The 27,619-nt window shown below is 44.5% G+C and overlaps 2 pseudogenes across 1 annotated transcript; both read right to left on the reverse strand.

Annotated features, from left to right (window-relative positions):
- Positions 1 to 402: 402 nt before the first annotated feature.
- Positions 403 to 12,083, reverse strand: LOC138846758 (vomeronasal type-2 receptor 116-like; annotated as a pseudogene).
- A 1,537-nt stretch (positions 12,084 to 13,620) lies between these two features.
- Positions 13,621 to 27,619, reverse strand: LOC138846760 (vomeronasal type-2 receptor 116-like; annotated as a pseudogene). Its single transcript, XR_016225219.1, has 7 exons — positions 27,465 to 27,619; positions 24,189 to 24,523; positions 22,417 to 23,153; positions 21,055 to 21,282; positions 20,223 to 20,346; positions 14,749 to 17,896; positions 13,621 to 13,877 (listed from the first exon to the last, which is right to left on the reverse strand). The product of XR_016225219.1 is annotated as a vomeronasal type-2 receptor 116-like (transcript).

Here is a 27,619-nt window from a genome sequence, read left to right on the forward strand (position 1 = left end):
AGGCAGCTCTGCAAACTATGGACAACTTCAGCCCTTCCTGGCTCATCAGAAGGACACTAGACAAGGCCTGCAGCCTTGGCCTTCCTGAGTTCTGAGCCTCCTGCTCTACCTTGCAGATTTTGAACACATCAGGCCTCATAATGGCATGGTCCAATTTCCTGTACTCCACCACGTTTATCTGTGTTATCACAAATAGGATAGTGTTCCTGTGGCTAATGAGGTCAGGAGAAGGTGTGAAAAACAGGTCAGAGGTTACAAATGTTTAGTGAGTGAAATGAGTAAGTCTGATGCACACAGCATGACTACAGATAATACTACTCTATACCGGAAATGTGTTAGGAGTGCAACTTTTAGCTGCTTTAGTGGTGCACACACAGGAAAATACAACTACACAAATGATGCATATGTGAGTTTATTTGACTCTAGTCATTAGTTCACCTTTACAGCCATATCAAAATATATTGTGCAATTAAAACCTGTACAGTAAAAGCACTGGAAAAGTAATTTATGTGACAAGAACTAGAAATTTTAGTTATGATATTAAAATTACATTAACACAGTCAAAAAGAAAAAACTTACATGTTTTTAGGATAAACAGAAAGAAGGCTGGAGTGTCCTGAGCTGTTACAGAAAGAAAGGGGAGCCTCGTGTCCAATGAGAAGGTGCAGTATTCTGCTCTACCTCAGTCCTGCGTACCAGAGTGCTGTGGTTAGATTTAGCCCTTGCTTTCATTTTATAAAACCTGTGAGTTAATGCACAGTCTGCTTATGGTCCCCTAGACCTGGCTTTCTCCTTTATTCCTCGTAAAACATTCCTGTTCGGCCGCACCAGAAGGATGTAGCACTTGGGGGCAAAGATGCAGCCCAGGAGTCCCGCACTGGAGGCCAAGATGGAGAAGACCTCCACAGCCACCATGACCTTCCCCTTGGTGCTATGATACACAGGAATGAAGGTCACCCACACACTGCAGAACACCAGCATGCTGAACGTCAAGTATTTGGCTTCATTGAACGTATCAGGCAGACTCCTGGCCAAGAAAGCCACTGAGAAGCTGCCCAGGGCCAGGGACCCCAGGTATCCCAGCACGAGGTAGAAGAGAGTGGCAGAGCCCTTGTTGCACAGGACCAGGAGCTGCTGAGGCTCAGCATGTGTGTCTGTGTCAATGAAGGGAGGACACGTTCCCAGCCAGATTCCACAGAGCATCACTTGGAGGAGGGAGCAGATGGGAATGACAGAGTTGGGTGCGCCTGACACCAACCACTGCCTCATCCTCTTCCCTGGTGCTGTGGCCTTGAAAGCCAGGACCACGGTGATGGTTTTAGCCAAGATGGTGGACACAGCCACTGTGAACATGATGGCAAACGTGGTCTGCTGGAGGATGCAGGTGGCTGTGTTGGGACGGCCAAGGAAAAGCAGGGAGCAGAGGAAGCACAGACACAGGGAGGCGAGCAGGGTGTAGCTGAGGTTGCGGTTATTGGCCTTGACTAGGGGAGTGTTTCTGTGCTTCACAAACACCACAAGTACCAGAGCAGTGAGCACAGAGAAGCCAAGAGCCACCCCGGCCAGTGCTGCTCCTAACGGGTCTTCATAGGCCAGGAACACCACGACCTTGGGCAGGCACCGATCTCGTGCAGGATTTGGGTACTGGTCGTCTAGACAGCGCACACACTGCTCCACATCTGGTGAGACAGGCAGGGCATTATTTGGCTGGCAGCATTCACTCATCCCAGTCACAAAAAATATTTCTCTCTAGCTGTGTTGCCTTATTGGACACCAACCAAGGTTAAAACATGGAGTATATTTCCAAGGCAATTTCTGTCCCCTTCTCCTTTTCTTCCTCTTCTCTCTTTTTCTCTCACTCTCTCTCATTCTCTCACTCTCTCATTGAGCACATGCATGTACTCTCTCTCTTCTTGCCTTGGGAATAGCAATTAAATTCATATTTCCCCTTTGTGATTAGCTTTTATGTTCAAAGTGTAATTTTCTGTATCACAATGAAACCATCACCTATACCTATTTTAGCTCAATACATCATTCTCCCATATTTTTTATTCATTCATGCAGAAAAGCAAGCAACAAGCAAGAAAGGGCCTAGGTTCTGGGTGATATTACATGATCAAGACATAGAATGTGGACTTGAAGACCTATGGAATTCCATATTTTACCCACTGAGATATCCCATTTTTCAGAAAAGGAAAATGCACCACAGAGTGTAATCCACTCATCCTATGTCCTGGAAGAACTAGGATTCCCATGAAAGGGAATGTGAGTGAAATCCTAGGATATTTCTGGCCTCCAACAACTTTGTTATAGTCAATAAAATCCATAAATTTTCTCCTAAAATGTTATAGGGTCAGCAAACTATAGAAATTACAGAGGTACTCCAGGAAGTTCCAGGTTTTAGTATGTAACAGTAAGAGTAGTGATATATGTGAAGAGAATTAGGGCAACTATAAAACATTTCAAAATATGAATACAGAGGTCATAGGAGTGTCAAAAGGTAAAGAAAGAAACACTGTCTCAGCTGTAACGTATATTTTCACATGTGACAGTCAATGTCCCCTCTGTGAATGTGGTCTGGAATCCAGTCTTCTCAATTTCCTTCCATTTAACCTTCTGAACACTTTGTCAAATCCCAGTGCCTGTTAGAATGTCACAGTGGATACCTTACAGATGACAGGAACTGATAACACTAAGTTTTAATCTTCTTGTCACTAAATAGAGTTTCATTTTAGCAGTTCACCCCTGTTCCACTCGCTTTCATTTAGTCAATTGTTTTATAGGCATTAGCAAATTTTGGTAAATTCATTTATGCTTGAAGTTACTATAGGAATGTTTCTTGCTGTCAGCAGAACAATTGTTTTCTGCTATAATTGATATCAAGTGTATTTTTGCATAAATTGAAACTCTTAGTTACTATAATGATAGCTACCTGATAACCATACTGAAGTCTAATATTAATTTTAATGGTACTTAATTATAAGGCAGAGAGAGAAAGAGATGGCAAGAGACACAGAAATGGGAAGAGAGAGTGAGAAAGATTTTGTCATTTGCTGGTTCATTCTCCATAGACCCACAGTAGCCAAGGCCGGGCCAGGCCAAAGTCAGGAACCTATTTCTCTCAGGAAGGTGGAAGGGATCCAAGTACTCAAGTAACTATCCACTTATTTCCAGGGTGTGCATGATAGGAAGCAGGGTGAGGGGGTAGCATGTGCCAGAGCTGGTCAAGCTGCTGCCCACAATGCTGGCATGCTCTATGAGTGCCTGTACCAGTGCCAGCTGCTCCACTTCCAATCCAGCTACCAGCTAATATGCCTGGAATATCAGAAGAAGAGGGACTCAAGTATTGGGCCCCTGGCACCTGCATGGGAGACCTGGATGGAGTTCCAGCCTCCTAGCTTCAGCGTGGCCCGGTCCTGGCCCTGATGCAGTGAATCAATGAATAGAAGACTTCTTTCTTTGTCTCTCCCTCTCTGTGTAAATCTGCTTTTCCAGTAGATAAAGAAATTTGAAACATGCACTGCAGCACAGAGCTGGAATGGAAATGGAGGAGCTGACTGGAACCAAGCATTCTGGTAGAAATGCAGACATGTCAACGTGAGTTAGCACCTGTGCCCAACTCCCACTGGAGGTCTCTCTCTTCTCAGGTACTTCTTTCATTTAGACTATTTTCCCGTGGCCAATCCCTATGTTATGATTTCTAGCTGTGGACACTGGGAGACTAACCAGTTTCTCCCACCATCTGCTTACCATTAAGGTAAGCTTGTGTTCTGTGGGAAGTGCTGGGACCTGCTGTAGGGGAAAAAGAAGAGTGCCAGAGTAGGCTGCTTAAAAAAATAATAAAAAAAGGGACCGTTGTACCTGAGTGCCTACAGTCATGACTACACAGAGGCAAACAATGGGGTGAAACAGGCCAGAGTTTGGATTCACTTGCATCCCTCATGACCAATATGAGTGAGCAGTGCCAAGGACACTCAGGCTGAGATGGTTCTGGGAAGCCTTCAAGTCCTCAACACATGATTACTCTAAGCTCTTTCAAGACCCCAACAAATATCAAATTTGCATCTCATGCTGTGCTTTCATGTTCATCGTAAGACCAAATAAATTTAACTTAAAATAACCAAAACTATAGAAAATTTTATATTCTGTACCTGTCTCATTAGAAATCTCATGCTCTGGACAAGGGGTACAGTCGAAGCAACAGGCAGCTTGTCCCTCCTGGTGGGTTTTCCTGAATCCTGGGCCACAGCTCTCACTGCACACAGAATGGGGAATCTAAAACAAATCAGAGAGTCTTGAGAAGTGTCATGATGGTTATCTGATTCTGTTCCCACTGTGCATTGTCAGAATATCCAGGTGGACAAGAAATCGGCACACTCCATTCATGGCCTGGGCACTCTGTTTCAGCAGGTAACACTCATTTATCCACAGGGAAACATTTTCTTGGACATTCAGTGGAAATCACCAGAGTAAGCAAAATGGCAGTGCAGAAGGGAAGTTGGCATGCACTTGTGTGCTGCTCTGCCATGCTCTCAGGACCTGCAGAATTCCCAGCATGGAGCTCTGTACTGAAGATCTCTCTGTAAGCACAAACTGGCATAGTTTTGCAAAAGACTTATTTATTTATTGGAAAGGCACAGTTACAGGGAGAGAATGAGAGAGAGAGAGAGAGAGAGAGAGAGAGTGAGAGAGATGTTCCATAATCTGGCAATGGCCAGAGCTGATCTGATCCAAGCCAGTAGCCAGAGCTTCTTCCAGGTCACCCACAAGGATGAGGAGTGCAAGCATGTGGACCATCTTCTGCTGCATTCCCAGGTGCATTATCAGGGAGCTGGATTGGAAAAGGAGCAGCAGGGACTTGAACTGACTCTCACGTGGAATGCCAGTGCTGCAAGTCGTACCTGTACCCCCTATGCCACAGTGCCTGCCACAAACCTGGTATTTCAACTGTGCAACTGACCTCTTTAAACTCCACATTCCACTCTATCATCTCCTCAGATATGGAAAGACGGTGACCATGTGGAGCCCGTGGTGAAAACTTTCCAACCTTCACCTGGAGGTGAAGGCCTTGAGGGAAATTCCAGTAGTTGAGAATGTCATAGTCTTTCCTAGAAACTCGTTCCTGATCCAGATTCACTTCATCACCAACACTGTTGTCAAATTTGATGTTCTTCAGAAAGGAGTTAAGCTTAAAAACAAAACAAAACAAAAAAAAAAAAAAGAAAGAAAGAAAGGAAGCACACTTACATAATTGTGTATTCAATTTAGATAGAAGAATCTGTGATTAGAGTCAAACTATTGAAGCTCATCAGAATGATTGCTTTAAATTGTTTCTTTTTAAAAAGTGTTAAAATTATACTTATTAAGTTGATAATACATTTATAGCACATGGTTAAGGGACTATGCATAAAGTACACTATATACATCATATATGTGTCTTGTTGTGTATTACAATACACAGTCTGATAGTGGAAATATTACAGAATTACAACGATATTGTCAGGCCAGCACCATGGCTCAATAGGCTAATCCTCTGCCTTGTGGCACTGGCACACCAGGTTCGAGTCCCGGTCAGGGCGCCGGATTCTGTCCCAGTTGCTCCTCTTCCAGTCCAGCTCTCTGCTGTGGCCCGGGAGTACAGTGGAGGATGGCCCAAGTACTTGGGCCCTGCACAGTGTGAGCACAGACTCTGTACTGTGATAGGTCCACAAGGAACACGGCAAAGCTGCCCGGAGAAGACACAGTACCTGCCAGGGGTACATCGTCAACCCATCTCCATTCCACACTGGCTGCACCTCTACCCGCTGAAGAAGCATTTCATGAAGGGTGTGGGCCACGGCATACACGGCATTGTAGATGTGGTAACTCCTTCAGACATGCTCATGTCAAAGACGTGCACTGGCAGATCCTCCAGAGAGGCATTCGCGGGACAGCCCTGCAACGTCTCACAGTCGGCCTTTGAAATCGAGCAGGGGAAATAGATAAACCAAAATTTAGTGAGGTAAAAGTCTTCTGGGTACTTAGACGGATTCACTGTCTTGAGAAAATGCTTGAAACCAGGGATTTCATTGTGGGAGTATGAAAAACTCAAAGTCCCATGGAATGTGTCCATCATGATCTCAGTCTCACTAGTGATGAAATCCCATTGCGATGTCGTGATCCACACTTTCCAAGTCACAAGGAGCCCATGTCTCCAGAAGCTCAGGCTCATTAACGAGTTCGTGTCACCATAAATGACCACCACGTTTGCAGTTGATTCTATGATTCTAAAGAGGTAGTGCCACTCAAGTGATGCATACGTCCTGTCTGTGACAGAGAGCATTTCCACAAAGGCTTCACAGATCTCATTCTTGTTCATTTCTTGTCTTATATCCCACAGGAATTGAATGCCCCTGGTGTCCTCAGAGATGACCAACCCCACCCACGTCCAGTGGAAATGCAGCATCAAGGACACCATGCCCATGGCCAGAGATGATTCCCTGGGAGCCATCTGGTAGGTAAACTGATGATTTTCTCCCAGAATTTGATCAAAAGGACCATAGGTGAGCTAGAGTGAAAATGAAGATGTGAGAACAAATGAGTTCTGCAGAGGCAAGACCTCGGAATGTATTGGAGGGAAGCACCACACTCCATGCACACCCTTGGCTCTGAGAAGATTTCACTCAATTATTGCAGGATGTTGATTGAAGGAAGTGTTGGAAGTCAATTTACAGGACGTCACTCTCCCTATGAGCACTTCTGGAAGACTGAGAGAGCTTTGCAGCTCAGCACTTCAAGGTGTCAGTGCATAGCCAATTATTTCTTGCTGCCATTTACCCATAACCTCCTCTCCACCAGGAATGTTGTGGTGGGGCAGCTCTATGTGTGCCTGTTTGGTTCCTGGCTGCTCCACATATGAACCAGCTCCCTTCTAATGTGCCTGTGAAAGCAGGGAAAATGGCCCATGTCCTTGGGTCCCTGCCACCCATGTGGGAGACCCAGCAGAAAAACCTGGCTCCTGGCTTCAGCATGACCCCACCGTGGCTGTTGTGGCCATTTGGGGAGGGAACCAGCAGATGAAAAACTCTCTCTCTCTCTCTCTCTCTCTCTCCCTCTCTCTCAGTAGATCTCTCTCTCCCCTTCTCTGTAACTCTGCCTTTCTAATAAAGCAATACATAAAAGGAAAAGTCCAGTGAAGACACACACACATACACAGTTATATTCTGGTGCTTTGAAAACACATGAACCCAATCAGTTCTTTTTTTATCTTTTTTTTGTGACAGGCAGAGTGGATAGTGAGAGAGAGACAGAGAGAAAGGTCTTCCTTTGCCGTTGGTTCACCCGCCAATGGCCACCACGGCTGGCACGCTGTGGCTGGCGCACTGCGCTGATCCGAAGGCAGGATCCAGGTGCTTCTCCTGGTCTCCCATGGGGTGCAGGGCCCAAGCACTTTGACCATCCTCCACTGCCTTCCCAGGCCACAGCAGAGAGCTGGCCTGGAAGAGGGGCAACCGGGACAGAATTCAGAGCCCCGACCGGGACTAGAACCCGGTGTGCCAGCACCACTAGGTGGAGGATTAGCCTAGTGAGCCACGGCGCAGGCCTCACATTTACTTCTTATACTCTTGAAGCTACCTAAGAAGGCACCTGAAGAAGAAAGACATTTTTCTCCCCTTACCTGAGGGAATTTGTAGAGTTCCAACAGCGTCCCTATCTGTGCTGAAATCGCCCCTGTGTTTCCTGTAATGACTGCCACAGACTTGCTCTTCCTCACACAGGTGTAATTAGGAATGGCCTTGCCCACTGCAGACAACCAGGTCAGGGTGCTCTCCAGGGTCTTCCATTCACTATGGATGGCGTTGTAGAGATCAAATCCCAGGGACACGTTGGGTAACAGGTGTGGGCTCCTGTTGACCTCTTCAATGGCAAATATAAAGGCCAGAAGGTACTGGTAACTTTTAGGTTGTAACCTGCAAGAAAGCATACCCGGACCTCACAAACAAGTTTATACCTTGTTCTTTGGAAACATCTCCTGTACACTCAAGTCATTCATTCCAAGAAAATCAAGGCAGTGTTGGGGGCATTGTGGAAAATAATTAAAACTCACTAAAGGAGAAATGTCTTTAGCAGATGCACTGTGAATATTATGAATCAGAGAATAGTTGATGTCCTCTGACCCTCACATTAAAGGTAAATGTGTTGGTGGAATTACTTTTAAAAATGCAATAAAAACTGCCTCAAAATACTTCTTTTCCTTAAGAAAACTCTAAGAAAATTCCCTTTAGAAGGAATAATCTCAACGTAATTAGGGCAATTTATGACAAAACCAATGTCTGCATCCTATTAAAGGGGGAAAAACTGGAAGCATTGCCACTGAGATCTGGAACCAGACAAGAATGACCACTCTCTCCATTGCTGTTCAATATAGTTCTGGCAGTTGTACCCAAAGCCATGAGGCAAGAAAAAATATGAAAGGGATTCAGATCAGTAAGGATGAAGTCAAGCAATCCCTATTTGTACATGATAGGATTATATATATAGGGGAACCAAAAGACTTACTAGGAGACTACTGGAACTCATAAAAGAGTTTGATAAAATAGCAGGATACAAAAAAAAAAAAAAAACAGCCATAACGCACACGCAATGCCATGGCTAAGAAAGAACTTCTAAGATCAATCCCATTAATAGGCTGCCCTGTGGCTCACTAGGCTAATCCTCCACCTGCAGCACCAACACCCCAGGTTCTAGTCCCAGTCGGGCAACGGATTCTTTCCAAGTTGTTCCTCTTCCAGTCCAGCTCTCTGCTGTGGCACAGGAATGCATAGGAGGATGTGCTTGGGCCCTGCACCCGCATTGGAGACCAGGAGGAAGCACCTGGCTCCTGGCATCAGAGCAGCATGGCCCGGACTGCAGTGTGCTGGCAGCAGCTGCAATTTTGGGGGTAAACCAAAGGAAGGAAGACCTTCTCTCTCTCTCTCTCTCTCTCTCTCTCTCTCTCTCTCTCACTGTCTAACTCTTCCAGTCAAAAAACATTTTTAAAAAGATCAATCCCATTCACAATAGCTAGAAAAAAATAAATGCCTTGGGAAAATTATAACCAAGGAAGTCAAAATCTTAACGATGAGAATTACTAAATTCTAAGGAAGAAATAGAAGAAGACATAAAAAAGGGAAAAGCCTCCCATGTTCATGGATTGGAAGAATCAATGTCATCAAAATGTCCATTCTTCCAAAAATAATTTTCAGATTCAATGCTATACCATTCAAAATACCAACAACATTCTTCTCGTCTAGAAAAAATGATGCTGAAATTCATATGGAAACATAAGAGGCCTAGAATAGCTAAAGCAATCTGATACAACAAAAATAAAGGCAGAGGCATAACAATACCAGATTTCAAGACATACTACAAGGCACCTATAATGAAAACAGCCTGGTCCTTGTACAGAAACAGATGGGTAGACCAATGGAACAGAATAGAAATGCTAGAAATCATTCCAACCATCTGCAACCAACTTATTTTAGACCAAGGAGCAAAAACCATTCCCTGAAGCAAGGACAGTCTCTTCAACAAATCATGTTGGGAAAACAAGATTTCCAAAAGCTGAAATATGAAGCAAGACCCCTTCCTTACACCTTACACAAAAGCCATTCAAAATGGATTAACAATCTAAATCCAGGACCCAGCATCATCAAATTACTAGAGAGCATTGAGGAACATTGCAAGACATCACCCTAGGCACAGAGTTCCTGGAAAGGACCCCAGAGGCACAGGCAATAAAATCCAAGGTTAACAAATGAGATTACCTCAAACTGAGAAGATTCTGTACAGCAAAGGAAATAGTCAGGAAAGGAAAGAGGCAACCAACAGAATGGGGGAAATAATTTGCAAACTGTGGGGAGCAACTCGGACTAGACTAAGTTACTGGAATTGGGACTTATTCTATGCATCTGCTCTCCCACAATATGGCACTGAGAAGGGAGTAACAACTTCTGCGCAGCTGCCTCTCCTCAATTTGATTGACTGAGCTGCAGGAGCTGATCTTGCTCCTGATTGGAGGAGAGCAGCGTACTCAGCGTGTGGGTAGCAGAGTTGGGATTGGCGGAAGAGGACTATAAAGGAGGAGAGAGACAGCATGCACCAGGAACATCTAAGGGGAACATCTATTTGAAGGAACACCTGTGCAGCCCCCGAGAGAGCCGGCCGGCGGTGTGCCGCTCCCCCGCGGAAGTGGGGAAAGTGGTAGGGGGAACCGCCCTTCCACGGAGGTGGAAGGGACGGTAGCCAACCCGGGAAGAACCAGCAGCAAACCCGGGGAGGGCCGAGCAGATGAAAGAACAGCGCAGGGTCCTGTGTCGTTCCTCCACGAAGAGGGGGAGCGACATAATGGTGCCGTGACTCGGATAGGAAGCCTAGGCAAGGTTTAGTGTCGTTCCTCCACAAAGAGGGGGAGCGACAGCAAACCACGCAACTGATGAAGGATTAATAACCAGAATCTATAAGATGATCAAAAACTCAACAATAGCAAAGCAAAGAACCCAGTTAAGTGGGCAAAGCACTTACATAGACATTTCTCAAAAATAGCAAATCCAAATGGCCCACAGACACATGAAAAATGCACAGCACCACTAGCCATCAGGGAGATGCAAATCAAAGTCACAATGACGTTTTGTCTCACCCCAGTTAGAACAACTTTCATACAGAAATCAACAAACAACAAATGTTGGTTAGCATGTTGGGAAAAGGTATCCTAATGCAGGGTTGGTGGGAATGCAATCTGGTAAAGCCACTATGGAAGACAGCTTGGAGATACCTCGGATACCAAGTCCAAGTCCAGAACAGTACAGGAAAACACTCTGCTTTAGCTTTCTTAAATCCTCAACCCTACCATGGCAGAATGCCAGCATCAGCAGCCACAGCACAACCTGAGAAATATTTAAACATAATTCCACACCGTAGTTACAGCAACAAGAACTATGTTATGATAAAGGGCCCTCTGTGAAACGCAGGGAGGACAAAGGATAGGAAGACATGGAAAAAACAGCTAATGATTGATGAACCATGAAGAGAAACCTAGAGAACATAGTAGCACATTGGAACAGAGCATGGCATGCCACCAAAAACACTGTAGATCTTACTTAAAAGCTGCTTCTCCATCTTCCTCAAAACACGTTGATTATGTCATACGGAGAATTCTTATGGGAATGGCCAAGAAAGAGAAACTACACCTCAAATAAAAGCAGCCAAAAAGGATAGCTGGAAACACACCCCATTAATTGTATCAGGGATACGTTCAAAGGCCAGGGATACAGGAATGACACACACTTAATGAAGTACAAAAGAGAAGAAATTCAAGTCCCCAGCACTATGAGAGCAGCCACATGGAGGGAATAAGAAACAGCTAGGGGAGCAGTGCTGTATCCTAGCCAGACTTCCAGCACTGCAGGTACACAGACCTCAGGGAGGAAGTGTATAAATGGATTCCAGAGCTTCAAAGCTCAAAGGACCTTAGCAGGCGTCTGTTCCTGCTAGGGGCAAGACTTGGGATGTCTTGGTCTCTGCTAGATGAGAGCACTGACCACCTGTGGCAAGGGAACTCTGACAATTGCGTGATACCCAATGGAAGGGAACTTTTGCTCCAGGCTCTTCTGCTATCTTATCTTATACCCAGCTGTGGGGGAAAGCAAGAACTGTGGGCACGGTCTCTGGGCTACGGGGAGAGTGTCGCAAGAGTAGATGGCAGATGGATCCAAAGCAAGAAGAGTCACTCTCTCGTCACCTGTGAGGAGCCCCCAGCTACCGGCAGCATCCAAAATATTTAAACTCTGACAGTGTGGTTCATAAGGGCAGGAAAGGTGCAGGGAGATTCATGGCATAGTTGACCTACCACACTGTATCTTTTGAAAGAATCATCTGGAGATTGGTATAGTTGGGTTTTCTAAGATAATTAAAGACAAAGAAGAAACTTACCTGTCAAAATACAGTTCTTTCAATGCCTTTGGTTTGATAGCAAATTCATGGAGATCTGTATAATGCTCAAATAAATAAAGTGGGAAAAACCCTCCAACAATCAGATCCCCATCCTTGAGCAGGCTAGGCTTCATGCGGTTAATGCAGGAGAGCATCCCTAAGCTGCCCAGAGAGAGTGGGAAATGCAGGAGCAGAAGAAGGAAAGTACCAGCCAGCATGCCCAAACTGTCTTTAGAGACCGCAGCAGAGATGCAGGCATGTGGAGCAAGCAGGTGCAGGTGGAGCTCACGTTCACTACCTTGGGCAGGGATGAAGCAGCAGGTGCCCAACACACAGTTGTGGTTAAAGAGGACAATGTGCTTCAGACCATTGTCCAGGTCCAGGCAGTCCTGAGTACAGGATGCAGGAGTATTTAAAACGTGACTATTTCTTAGCACATTAATGGCACTTGAGATTAGGAAGTCATCTCACAGCAATCCCCCAGATAAGAGACCTGGGGACAATATTTGCCCTGAGGTCATGCACCTATGTCTCACTTCCAGTGAAAAACAAGTGAAAAAACATGTTTGGAGTTTGACACATCAAACCCTCAAGTGTCAATGTCATAGACCCGTGGGCATCAAGACTCCAGGACTGTGGTTTCCTTGAGACAGAGGCTGTTAGGCTGTGTTGTGCCCTTAACAGGTCCAAGCCATGTGATGGCTTTGAAGGGTCCTGAGTGAAGTGAGAAGGCCAGAGGGCTCCTGGGTCAGCAGAGTACTTCCCAGCATCCCACTCTCTGAGTCAAAGTAGAGGGCATATCTGAGTTAAAGCTGGCCTCACACCCAAAGTATCTCAGTCCACTGGTCACTACAAAAAAATACCAGGAGACAGGGAGCTGAAAAAGTCAGCAAGTTATTGCCACCTGTTCCAGAGCCTGGGTCATGCTGGCTGCCATAGTGCCCAAGCAGGCTCGAGCCTGGATTCACTGATGGTGCTTTCTCACTGTGCCCTCACACTGGGTCGGGGTCACAAGCTCTCAGGGGCCTTGTTCTTCAGGACATGGATTCCATTCTTCAAGACCCTGCACTGAGGTCCTAAGCACCTCCCCAGGAGGTCCCCTGTACATCCACCAGTATGTGCAGCTTAGGATTTTTACATATGGGTTTGAGAGACACAATCATTCAGACAGTAGCACAGGATGCATTGCAGCCCCACAACATTCCTCATTGTTCATGTTCCCAGAGCTGCCATGTTGATGTAAGGAAATGGGCTTCCAATAGGCCATGGTCAACGAGGAAAGAAACATAACTCTCTCTTCATTTTCTTTTAACTTTCTGTGTCCTTGACATTGTTTTTAAAGCAGCTCGTGGCTATACACACACCGTTTGTCAACTGAGTGATCCTTACGTTGAATTGGCTGTTCTAGTGTTCAGGGCTGGAATCTTTCTCTGAGTGTTACAGTATGAGCACATGTTCATCTAACACTCATTGGTGTTCACTTTAACCCCTGTGACAAGGTGCTGTCCATGTCTCCATCTTTTATTTTCATTTCTCTATTGTTTCATAACTTTTCCCCTGGCAATATAAGTCAGTTTGTGAGGAGACACTTGAAGAGATGTAAACATCTATGAGTTTCATCAAATATTCTAAGATCAGATTTTTTTAAACAAATTTATTTATTTTATATGAGAGGTAGAGTTACAGACAGTGGGGGGGAGAGATAGAGAAAGAGAGAGAGAGAGAGACAGAGACAGAGACAGAGAGATGTCTTCCATCCATTGGTTCACTCCAGAAAAAAGTGCAATGATGAGCTGTGCCAATCCAAAGCCAGGAGCCAGGTGCTTCTTCCTGATCTCTCACATCCACTCCAAATTGTTGCAATGGGCAGAACTGCCTGAGACCAGCTCCAGCACTCCAGAGTCCCCAAGGTGTGAAAGGTGTCGACGCTTAAAGAAATGAGAGACACACTCACAGCAAGGCTGATGGCATGGCTCTGGCTCTCAAGCACCAGACTATATTTTTATCAGAAGTCAAATAATGATTCTGTTTTCTCACAATGACAAGTCTGTTGTCCATTTGTTTCTAATTACAATTTCTTTTTTTTTTCTCAAGGGCACATTAGAGCATGGGTTACAATCACAGACAGGTGCAAGATAACGGGCCGCCCACACACGCCAAGGCCTGGAGTGCTGCTGAGCTATGTAGAAATTGGCTACACAAGCTAGAGTAGTACCTTCCTAATCTAATCTTTATTAGAAGCACCAGGTCAAAGCAGGCCCTTTTTAAAATGGATCCCCTCTTTGCACTTCTTTCTGTAATTCTTTCATTTCTTTATTGTACTTATTTAAAGGTTCACTTAGATCTATTCTACAGTTTTGACATCCTAACCATTGTTGTATTTGTAACATTTACTGAGTTAAAGCTTTAATAACATTTGTCTTTATTGTAGTGGGAAGTATATACCAGGGAGCCTCTTGCTTTTAACCCTTTTCCATAAACAGGTCAACCTTGCATAAAGCATTAACCATTTCTACTACACTAACATTCTGTATGCTTAAAATTCTACAAAGCAGTGGACATTTTGGGAGTTATGAGACAAAGTGTTCTTCCCTAAAATTAATAATACAGCTATCATTAGCGGGACCACCAGGAAGCTCTGGCTTTCTTATGCAGAGTGTAGTTCCCAAGAAAACTAAAACCACCTATATTGGGGGGAAGCCATTGTAATCCATAAGCCGTACTTTGGAAATTTATATTCATTAAATAAAAGTTAAAAAAAATTAAAACCACCAAGAGCACCACAGCTGTTGTTCTTACCAAATGCTGAGACAGACCTTCTGCTGTGACCTTGTCAGCCAGCCAAAGTTGCTTTCGCCCCACAACAGAACTGAGCAGATCTGATTACAGGAGCTTCCTCGCATCTCCCACATGGGTGCAGGGGCCCAAGCACTAGGGCCATCTTCCACTGCTTTCCCAGACCACAGCAGAGAGCAGGATCAGAAGAGATCTCCTGGGATTTTAACTGATGCCACATGGGATGGCAGCACTGCAGGTGGCAACCCTATACCCCAGCCACAGTGTCAGCCCCCCACTACCTTCTTTAAAATTGCAATTTCTGACTTTATGAAATAATGTTATATTACAGTGTCATCTTATGTTTGGCCTGAACCAAACCTAGAATCAAGATTTGTGGAGGACTTTGGTTGTCTTCAGTACAGGATGAAATGATACATCAAGTTGGACATCAAGCTCACTCCATGCTACTGGGGTGAATTGCTCTCTGCCTTACAGCAAACAGCTGCCAAACATGTCCACATGTCTGCTAAATGAACAGACACTTGTGTGTACAGACATAAACCCTTTCAGAGTTGTTTCTAAATTGAAGAAAGTATTTTCATTGTATAACAAAGACTCAAGGAAGTGATGACTTTGAGAACAGACTTAAAAGCTATGGATAAAGAGTAGCTTTGCTTCACTCTGCCTTGCCTCCTCCTTGGAGAGCCTCCCACTGACTATTAAGCAGGACGTGTCCTGGTGATAGTGGTACAGCCCCCTGTTTGTGCTCATTAGCTTTCTCCTTTCCTTTTTCTTCTCAGGACAAGAACTTGCTGTAGCTCTTTCTACCCTTTCTATGTAGTGCTTTGTTAGACAAGGTGGAAGTGTGGAGTATCTGAAGTATCATAAGTTTCCACTTTATCTTTCTGTTTATCTTTTCTGTTAATGTTGTAATGACTGTGCCTGACTCACAGCACTCGCACTTTCCATCCACCACAGAAGAGAATCCAAGCACCAGAACGTAGCCCAGTAGGAAATATCAATTTGTTCCATCTTCCCAGGAGCATCTCCCATCTCTTCCCTTTGCACTTTGCAAAATTGCAGTGAGACCATGCTCTTGTGATTCTGTTCTTTGGGGAGAGGTGTTTGATGCACCTAGAAAGACCATTCCTCTACTCATTTTCCTGGTCAGCCTAGCACAGATATGTACCTGCAGTGCAATGTTCTCTGCTATCCCTGTACTTGGTAAATCAAATTAGTGGATTTTGCCCTTGATGAATAAGAAAATATGTGATTTCTCATTGGATGTGTCATATTTACTGGACCCTTGATTACCCTGACATTTGATCAATATTACTCTGGGGTTTCTGGTTGGTTGTTTTAGATGAGATGAGTGTTGAAGTTGGTGGACTTTGAGCAAAGAACGTTTCCCTTGCTACTCTGGCTGGGTCTGCTGTAGTCAGTGGAAGGTCCGAGTTGAAAACCAAGACAGGAGACTTTGCAGCAGGCAGCTCTGCAATCTCATGGACAACTTCAGCCCTTCCTGGCTCGTCAGCAGGACACTAGACAAGGCCTGCAGCCTTGGCCTTCCTGAGTTATGAGCCTCCTGGTCTACCCTGCAGATTTTGGACACATCAGGCCTCATAATGGCACACTCCAATTTCCTGTACTCCACCACGTTTATCTGTGTTGTCACAAATAGGATAGTGGTCCTGTGGATCCTGAGGTCAGGAGAAGGTATTGAAAACAGGTCAGAGGTTACAAATGTGTAGTGAGTGAAATGAGTAAGCCTGATGAACACAGCATGACTACAGATAATAATACTCTACACAGGAAATGTGTTTGTATTTCAACTTTTAGCTGCTTTGTGGTGCACAGGAAGGAAAATACAACTAAGCATATGATGCCTATGTGACTTATTTGACTCTAGTCATGAGTTCTCTTTATATAGCTACATCAAAACATCATGTTGTGCCATTAAAAACTGTACAGTAAAGGCACTGGAAAAGTAATTTATGTGACAAGAACTAGAAATTTTAAGTTATGATATTAAAATTACATTAACACAGTCAAAAAGAAAAAAAACATACATGTTATTAGGATGAATAGAAAGAAGGCTAGAGTGTCCTGAGCTGTTACAGGAAGAAAGGAGAGCCTCGTGTCCAATGAGAAGGTGCAGTATTCTGTTCCATCTCAGTCCTGCATACCTGAGTGCTGTGGTTAGATTCAGCCCTTGCTTTCATTTTATAAAACCTGTGAGTTAATGCACAGTCTGCTTATGGTTCCCTAGACCTTGCTTTCTCCTTTATTCCTTGTAAAACGTTCCTGTTCGGCCGCATCAGAAGGATGTAGCACTTGGGGGCAAAGATACAGCCCAGGAGTCCCGCACTGGAGGCCAAGATGGAGAAGACCTCCACAGCCACCATGACCTTCCCCTTGGTGCTATGATACACAGGAATGAAGGTCACCCACACACTGCAGAACACCAGCATGCTGAACGTCAAGTATTTGGCTTCATTGAACGTATCAGGCAGACTCCTGGCCAAGAAAGCCACTGAGAAGCTGCCCAGGGCCAGGGACCCCAGGTATCCCAGCACGAGGTAGAAGAGAGTGGCAGAGCCCTTGTTGCACAGGACCAGGAGCTGCTGAGGCTCAGCATGTGTGTCTGTGTCAATGAAGGGAGGACACGTTCCCAGCCAGATTCCACAGAGCATCACTTGGAGGAGGGAGCAGATGGGAATGACAGAGTTGGGTGCGCCTGACACCAACCACTGCCTCATCCTCTTCCCTGGTGCTGTGGCCTTGAAAGCCAGGACCACGGTGATGGTTTTAGTCAAGATGGTGGACACAGCCACTGTGAACACAAGGGCAAACGTGGTCTGCTGGAGGATGCAGGTGGCTGTGTTGGGACGGCCAAGGAAAAGCAGGGAGCAGAGGAAGCACAGACACAGGGAGGCGATCAGGGTGTAGCTGAGGTTGCAGTTATTGGCCTTGACTAGGGGAGTGTTTCTGTGCTTCACAAACACCCCAAGTACCAGAGCAGTGAGCACAGTGAGGCAAAGAGCCACCCCGGCCAGTGCTGCTCCTAATGGGTCTTCATAGGCCAGGAACACCACGACCTTGGGCAGGCACCGATCTCATGCAGGATTTGGGTACTGGTCATCTAGACAGCGCACACACTGCTCCACATCTGGGGAGACAGGCAGGGCATTATTTGGCTGGCAGTGATTCTCAGCATTCACTCAGCACAGTCACAGAAAATATTCATATTTATCTCTGTTGCCATAATAGACACCAATCCGAGATTATTACATGGAGTATGTTTTCATGTCAGTTTCCACCCCCTCTTCTTTTTACTCTGATTTCTTTCTCTCTCTCTCTCTCTCTTTCTCTCTCTCTGTCTCTCTCTCTCTTTCTCCCTCTGTCTGTCTCTGAATTCCATTTTCTCTCTCTCATTGAGCACATGCATGTATTCTCTCTCTTCCTTGCTTGGTAATAGCAATAAAATTCTCTTTTCCCCTTTGTGATTAGCTTTTATGTTCAAAGTGTAGTTTTCTGTATCACAACAAAACCTTCATCTATACCTATGTTGCTCAATGACCATGAGTAAGTCTGGAAATCTTAGGCACACATGATGACTACAGCTTATAATACTCTATACTGGAAATGTGTTAGTAGAGTAACTTTTAGCTTCTTTTGTGTTGTACACACAGGAAAACACAACTACACATATGATGCATATCTGAAACCTCTCAGATAAATTAGGATATTCACGATAACTATAAAACATTTCAGAATATGAATAGGCAGGTCATAGGAGTGTCAAAAGGCAAAGAAAGAAACACTGTCTCAGCTTTAACATACATTTTCACACATGACAGTCAATGTCCCCTTTGTTAACATGGTATGGAATCCAGTCCTCTCATTATCCTTCCATTTAACCTTCTGAATACTTTGTCAAGTCCCAAATGTTTATTAGAATGTCACAGTGGACACCTTATAGATGACAGGAACTGATAACTTTTAATTTTGAGTCTTCTTGTCACTAAATAGAGTATCATTTTAGCAGTTCATCCCTGTTTCCCTCATTTCCATTTCATCAATTCTTTTATAGGCATTAGAAAATTTTGGTAATCTTCATTTCATGCTTGAAGTTACTATAGGAATGTTTCTTGGTGGCGGCGGAATCATTGATTTCTGCTATAATTAATCTCAAGTGTATTTTTTGCATAAATTGAAACTCTTACTTACTATACTGATTAGCTACCTGGCAACCTTACTGAAGTCAAATATTAATTTTCATGGTACTTAATTATAAGGCACAGAGAGAAAGAGATGGCAAGAGACACAGAAATGGGAAGAGATAGAAAAATAAGGAGGGAGAGAGATTTTGCCCTCTGCTGGTTCTTTCCCCATAGGCCGACATTGCCAAGGACAGGCTAGGCTGAAGTCAAGAACCTACAAGTGAATTCAGATCTCTCAGATGGGTGGCAGGGATCTGAGTACTCAAGTAATTATCTACTTCCTTCCAGGGCATGCATGATAGGAAGCAGGGGTGAGGGAGTAGCATGGGCCAGAGCTAGTCAAGCTGCTGCCCGCAATGCTGCCATGCTCTATGAGTGCCTGTACCAGTGCCAGCTGCTCCACTTCCAATGCAGCTACCAGCTAATGTGCCTGGAATATCAGAAGAAGAGGACTCAAGTATTGGGCCCCTGGCACCTGCATGGGAGACCTGGATGGAGTTCCAGCCTCCTGGCTTCAGCGTGGCCCGGTCCTGGCCCTGATGGAGTGAACCAATGAATGGAAGACTTCTTTCTTTGTCTCTCCCTCTCTGTGTAAATCTGCTTTTCCAGTAGATAAAGAAATTTGAAACACGCACTGCAGCACAGAGCTGGCATGGAAGTGGAGGAGCTGAGACTGGAACCAAGCATTCTGGGAGAAATGCACACATGTCAACATGAGTTAGCAGCTGTGCCCAACTCCCACTGGAGGTCTCTCTCTTCTAGGGTACTTCTTTCATTTAGACTATTTTCCCGTGGCCAATCCCTATGTCCTGATTTCTAGCTGTGGACACAGGGAGAGTAACAAGTCTCTCCCACACTCTGTTCCCCTTCAGGAAAGATTACATGTATTCTGTGGGAAGTGCTGGGACCTGTTGTAGGGGAAAAAGAAGAGTGCCAGAGTAGGCTGCTTAAAATATAAATTAAAAAAAGGGACCATTGTACCTGAGTACCTACAGTCATGACTACACAGAGGCAAACAATGGGGATGAAACAGGCCAGAGTTTGGATTCACTTGCATCCCTCATGACCAATATGAGTGAGCAGTGCCAAGGACACTCAGGCTGAGATGGTTCTGGGAAGTCTTCAAGTCCTCAACACATGATTACGCAAAGCTCTTTCAAGACCCCAACAAATTTCAAATTTCCATTTCATGCTCTGCTTTCATGTTTGTTATAAGACCAATTTAATTTAATTTAAAATAACCAAAACTACAGAAAATTTTATAATCTGTACCTGTCTCATTAGAAATCTCATTCTCTGGACAAGGGGTACAGTCAAAGCAACAGGCAGCCTGTCCCTCCTGGTGGGTTTTCCTGAATCCTGGACCACAGCTCTCACTGCACACAGAACGGGGAATCTAAAACAAATCAGAGAGTCTTGAGAAGTGTCATCATGGTTATCTGATTCTGTTCCCACTGTGCATTGTCAGAATATCCAGGTGGACAAGAAATCGGCACACTCCATTCGTGGCCTGGGCACTCTGTTTCAGCAGGTGACACTCAGTTATCCACAGGGAAACATTTTCTTGGACATTCAGTGGAAATCACCAGAGTAAGCAAAATGGCAGTGCAGAAGGGAAGTTGGCATGCACTTGTGTGCTGCTCTGCCATGCTCTCAGGACCTGCAGAATTCCCAGCATGGAGCTCTTTACTGAAGATCTCTCTGTAAGCACAAACTGGCATACTTTTGGAAAAGACTTATTTATTTATTTGAAAGGCACAGTTACAGGGAGAGAGAGAGAGAGAGAGAGAGAGAGAGAGAGAGAGAGAGAGAGAGAGATGTTCCATACTCTGGTTCACACCCCAGACATTTGCAATGGCCAGAGCTGATCTGATCCAAGCCAGCAGCCAGAGCTTCTCCCAGGTCTCCCACAAGGATCAGGGGCCCAAGGACACATGCCATATTCTGCTGAATCCCCAGGGGCATTATCAGGCAGCTGGATTGGAAAAGGAGCAGCAGGGACTTGAACTGACTCTCACGTGGAATGCCAGTGCTGCAAGTCGTACCTGTACCCCCTATGCCACAGTGCCAGCCACAAACCTGGTATTTCAACTGTGCAACCGACCTCTTTAAACTCCACATTCCACTCTATCATCTCCTCAGATATGGAAAGACGGTGACCATGTGGAGCCCGTGGTGAAAACTTTCCAACCTTCACCTGGAGGTGAAGGCCTTGAGGGAAATTCCAGTAGTTGAGAATGTCATAGTCTTTCCTAGAAACTCGTTCCTCATCCAGATTCACCTCATCACCAACACTGTTGTTAAATTTGATGTTCTTCAGAAAGGAGTTAAGCTGAAAAACAAAAAAGCACCCTTACATAACAGTGTACCCAATTTAGATAGAGGAATCTCAGATTAGAGTCATACTATTGAAGCTCATCAGAATTCTTTCTTTAAATTGTTACTGTTTAAAAATTGTTAAATTTATAATTATTCAAATGAGATAATACATTTTTAGCACATGGTTAAAGAGACTATGTATAACGCACATTATATACTGCATGTATGTGTCCTATTGTCTGTAATAATACACAGTGTGATACTGGAAATATCACAGAATTAAAATGATCCCTAACCTTTCCTATATTGCTATCCTTAACTCCAGAACCACAGAATTTTGAGTGTCTATGTAACCTTGCTCCTTGAGTATATATGAAGTGAAAATGATGTCACTGGGGCGGGCGCCAAAATGCAGTCTGGCTGGCCTCCTCTGAGAAGAGGAAGTCTGGACGCAGTGCACACACAGGGAAGGCCCTATGAGGACACATGTGTATCAGAACCATCTACAAGTCGAGGAGGCAGTCTTCAGAGGAAATCAACCCTGCTGGCAACTTGGTCATACACATCAGCCACCAGCACTGTTTGGCATCAAAGTTTTGTTCTTTGAACTCCCCAGTCAATACTAGGAAACATGAATATGATCACTGTACATGGAATTCAGAAACATCTCTACAATAAAGTTAAATCATCATCACCCACGTACTTAGAGCTTCGGTTACCTTCTGTGCAAATTTACGTCATAACATTTACTGCCTAACACACTTGCAGAATTCCTTGGTCAGTTTTGTTTATTAGCCTTGCTGATGCCTGGCAAATGTTGTCATGAACAGACTAGCTTCCCAGCTACTGTAATGCCATTCAGTGTAAAATCCCTCATTCCTGGAAGACATTCAGATGTGTCACACTGAAAATGCCAGGGAACATTGGCCACTTGGGTTACACATTTAGTAACCACAGAGACCTCTGTTATCCCAACAAAAACAAAGCAATTCACCACGTGGCTAAGTATGAGCATAGCTGCTGTGCCATGAGAGGTCCACAAGCAACATGGAAAAGCAGTCCACCACATGGCTATGTATGAGCAAAGCCTCTGTGCTGTACATGCTCTCAAGGAACAAGGAAAAGCTGCCTGGAGAAGACACAGTACCTGCCAGGGGTACACCGTCAACCCATCTCCATTCCACACTGGCTGCACCTCTACCCACTGAAGAAGCATTTCATGAAAGGTGTGGGCCACGGCATACACGGCATTGTAGATGTGGTAACTCCTTCAGACATGCTCATGTCAAAGACGTGCACTGGCAGATCCTCCAGAGAGGCATTCACGGGACAGCTCTGCAACGTCTCACAGTTGGCCTTTGAAATCGAGCAGGGGAAAAGTCTTCTGGTTACTTAGATGGATTCACTGTCTTGAGAAAATGCTCAAAACCAGATATTTCATCGTGGGAGTGTGAAAAACTCAAAGTCCCATGTAATGTGTCCATAATGAGCTACATCTCACTGGGGATGAAATCCCATTGTGATGTCGTGATCCACACTTTCCAAGTCACAAGGAGCCCATATTTTGAGAAGCTCAGGCCCATTAATGAGTTCATGTCACCATAAATGACCACCATGCTTTCAGTTGATTCTAGGATTCTAAAGTGGTAGTGCCAATCAGATGGTGCATACCTCCTGTCTGTGACAGAGAGAATTTCAACAAAATCCACACAGACCTCGTTCTTGTTCATTTCCTCTCTTATATCCCACAGGAATTGAATGCCCCTGGTGTCCTCAGAGATGACCAACCCCACCCAGGTCAGTGGAAATGCAGCATTAAGGACATCATGACCAGGGCCAGACAGGATTCCCTGGGAGCCATCTGGTAGGTAAACTGATGATTTTCTCCCAGAATTTTATCAAGAGGCCATAGGTGAGCTAGAGTGAAAATGAAGATGTGAAATCAAATGAGTTCTGTGGAAGCAAGACCTCGGAATGAATTGCAGGGAAGCAGCACACTCCTTGCACACCCTTGGCTCTGAGAAGATTTCACTGTTATTGCTAGATTTTTATTTGGAGGAAGTGTTGGAAGTCAACTTACAGGACTTTACTCTCCCTGTGAGGGCTCTCTGGAAGACTGAGAGAGCTTTGCAGCTCAGTACTTCAAGGTATCACAGTGCATATCCAATTATTTCTTTCTGCCATTTACCCATAACCTCCTCTCCACCAGCAAAGTTGTGGGGGGTGGGCAGCTCTATGTGCACCTGTTTGGTTCCTGGCTGTTCCACATCTGAAACAGCTCCCTGCTAATGTGCCTGGGAAAGCAGTGGAAGGAAGATGGCCCATGTCCTTGGGTCCCTGCCACCCATGAGGGTGACCCAGCAGAAGCTCCTGGCTCCTGGCTTCAATCTGCCACCACCCTCACCATTGTGGACATTTGGGCAATGAATCCACAGATTAAAGACTCTCTCTCTCTCTCTCTCTCTCTCTTTGTACCTCTGCCTTTCAAATAAATACTTCTTTAAAAAGAAAAGTCTAATGAAATAGCACAAACACACACATACACAGTTTATATTCTGTCTATATAAAAATACATAAAGCGGGCCGGTGCTGTGACGCAGGAGGTTAATGCCCTGGCCTGAAGTGCTGGTTCAAGACCCAGCTGCTCCACTTCTTATCCAGCTCTCTGCTATGGCCTGGGAAAGCAGTAGAAGATGGACCAGTCCTTGGGCCCCTGCATCCATTTGGGAGACCCAGAAGAAGCTTCTGGCTTCGGATCAGTACAGCTCCAGCCATTGCGTCCAATTGTGGAGTGAACCAGCAAATGGAAGACCTCTCTCTCTCAGCCTCTCCTCTCTCTGAAACTCTGACTTTCAAATAAATAAATAAATATTTTTAAAAATACATAAATCCATTCACTTCTTTTCCACTTGAAGCCACCTAAGAAAGCACCTGAAGAGGAAAGATGTATTTCTCCCCTTACCTGAGGGAATTTGTAGAGTTCCAACAGCGTCCCTATCTGTGCTGAAGTCGCCCCTGTGTTTCCTGTAATGACTGCCACAGACTTGCTCTTCCTCACACAGGTGTAATTAGGAATGGCCTTGCCCACTGCAGACAACCAGGTCAGGGTGCTCTCTAGGGTCTTCCATTCACTATGGATGGTGTTGTAGAGATCAAATCCCAGGGATACATTGGTTAGCAGGTGTGGGGTCCTGTTGACCTCTTCAATGGCAAATATAAAGGCCAGAAGGTACTGGTAACTTTTAGGTTGTAACCTACAAGAAAGCATACCCAGACCTCACAAACAAGTTCACACCTTGTTCTTTGGAAACATCTCCTGTACACTCAAGTCATTCATTCCAAGAAAATCAATGCAGTGTTGGGGGCATTTTGGAAAATAATTAAAACTTACAAAAGGATAAATGTCTTTACCAGATGCACTATGATAATTATGAATCAGAGAAATTGTTTGAAGTCCTCTGACGCTCAAATTAAAGGTAAACATGTCAGTGGAATTACTTTTAAAAGTGCAGTAAAACTGCCTTAAAAATACTTCTTTTCCTTATGATAACGCTAAGCAAATTTGCTCTAGAAGGAACATTCCTTAACATAATTAAGGTCATTTATGACAAACCCAAGGCCAGCATCCTGTTGAAGGGGAAAAACTGGAAGTATTCCCACTGAGGTCCAGAATCAGACAAGGATGCCTGGTCCTGCTACAGAAACAGATGGATAGACCAATGGAACAGAATAGAAATGCCAGAAATCATTCCAGCCATCTCCAAACAACTGATATTAGACCAAGGAGCTAAAACCATTCCCTGGATCAAGGACAGTCTCCTCAACATGTCATGCAGGGAACACTGAATTTCCACATGCAGAAATAGGAAGCAAGACCCCTCCCATACACCTTACACAAAAATCCATTCAAAATGATTAATGATCTAACTCTAGGACCCAATGCCATCAAATTACTAGAGAGCATTGAGGAAACCCTGCAGACATTGGCTTAGGCACAGAGTTCCTGGAAATGACCCCAGAGGCACAGGCAGTAAAATCCAAGATTAACAAGTGGGACTGCCTCAAACTGAGAAGCTTCAGTACAGCAAAAAAAAAAAAAAAAAAAAAAAAAAAAAAAAAAAACAGGAAAGGAAAGAGGCAACCAACAGAATGGGAAAAGTATTTGCAAACCATACAACTGATAAGTGATTAATGACCAGAATATACTAAGTGATCAAAAAACTCAACAATAGCCAAGCAAAAAACCCAGTCAAGAAGTGGGCAAAGCACTTACATAGATATGTCTCACAAAAAGCAAGTCCAAATGGCCTACAGAAAATTAAAAATCCTCAGGATCACTAGCCATTAGGGAGATGCAAATCAAAACCACAAAAGGTTTCTCCTCACCTTAGTTACAACAGCTTTCATACAGAAATCAACAAACAACAAATGCCTGCTGGGATGTGGGGGAAAAGGTACCCTGATGCACGGTTGATGGGAATGCAAACTGTAAAACCACTATGGAAGACAGCTTTGAGATACCTCGGAAATCTGAAGATAGCCTTGCAAAAGGTTCCAGCCATCCCACTCCTCGGAATTTACCTAAAGGAACAAAATGAAACTGGCAAATAATAGAGACTTCTGCACCTCTATGTTTGTTGCAGCTCAATTCACAATAGGCAAGACATGCAGTCAACCTAAATGCCCATCAATGGAAGACTATAACCTTGACGTTTATTGTTAGAACAAATACTTACCGTGAGATGTTAGATAAGAAAACCATACTGAAGAGAAATGAATAGAAAACCCCCCCATTTTGATTCATTACTATCTATATATAGAGAATTAGAAGAGTAATTGGCCTCAGGGAAGCCTTGAGATGCAGGTATCCCTTCCTCAGGCATCTTTCTAAGACCAAGGGGGAGCATCCTCAGGTCTCTCTGGTAGCTTGGACAAGTCACTCTTCTCCTCTGCCATCAGACAATCCTGTCCAAGTCTAGAGCAGTACAGGAAAGCACTCTGCTTTAGGTTTCTCAGATCCTCAGCCCTGCCATGGCAGACCGCCAGCATCAGCAGCCACAGCCCAGCCTGAGAAGTATTTAAACATAATTCAATGGCAGTCAGAACAGCAACAAGAACAACGTTATGTTAAAGGGCCCTCTGGGAGATACATGGAGGAGAAAGGATAGGAAGACATGGAAAAAACAGCTAATGATTGATGAACCATGAAGAGAAACCTAGAGAACATAGTAGCACATTGGAACAGAGCATGTCATGCCACCAAAAACACTGCAGCTCTTCCTTACAAAGATGCTTCTCCATCTTTCCCCAAATTACGTTCATTGTTTCCTATGCAGAATTCTTATGGATGGCCAAAGAAAGAAAAACAACACCTCAAGTAGAAGCAGCCAAAAAGGATGGCTGGAAACACACACCATTAATGGTATCAGGATACATTCAAAGCCCAGGGATACAGGAATGACACACACTTCATTAAATACAAAAGAGAAGAAATTCAAGTCCCCAGCACTATGAGAGCAGCCTCATGGAGGGAATAAGAAACAGCTATGGGAGCAGTGCTGTGTTCCTAGCCAGACTTCCAGAACTGCAGGTACACAGACCTCAGGCAGGAAGTGTATAAATGGATTTTGAGCTTTACACTCAAAGGACCTCAGCAGGCATCTTTTCCTGCTAGGGGCAAGACTTGGGATGTCTTGGTCTCTGCTAGTTGAGAGCATTAACTCTGACAATTGCGTGATACCCAATGGAAGGGAACTTTTGCTCCAGGTTCCTCTGCTATCCTATCAGCCAAAGTCTGGCATTGAAGTACTTGACTTGACACCTTTTCAGGGATAATCACCAAAGTGGGACTACCATTCAAATGCCAGGGTCTGAGTCTCTCTTTGTTTATACCCAGCCATGGAGGAAATCAAGAACTGTGGGCATGGACTCCAGGCTAAGGGGTAGGGTTGTAGGAATACAAGATAGACAGAATCTAAGCAAGAGGAGTTACTCCCTGTTCACCTTTGAGGAGCCGTCAGCTACTGGGAGCATCCACAATATTTAAATTCCAGAAATGTTGTCCATAAGGGCAGGAAATTTGCATGCAGGTTCATGGCATTGTCTGACCTACCACACTGTGTCTTTTGACAGAATCATCTGGAGATAAGTAGAGCTGGGTTTCCTAAAATAATCAAAGATGGATAAGAGACTTACCTATCAAAATACAGTTCTTTCAATGCCTTTGTTTTGATAGCAAACTCATCGAGATCCATATGATGTTGAAATAAATAAAGTGGGGAAAACCCTATAACAATCAGATCCTCATCCTTGAGCAGCCGGGTCTTCAAGCGGGTAACACAGGAGAGCAT

Source organism: Oryctolagus cuniculus, chromosome 18 (genome assembly GCF_051225735.1).
Source record: "Oryctolagus cuniculus isolate XC-2025 breed Fujian yellow rabbit chromosome 18, ASM5122573v1, whole genome shotgun sequence".
NCBI classification, from domain to species: Eukaryota; Metazoa; Chordata; class Mammalia; order Lagomorpha; family Leporidae; genus Oryctolagus; species Oryctolagus cuniculus.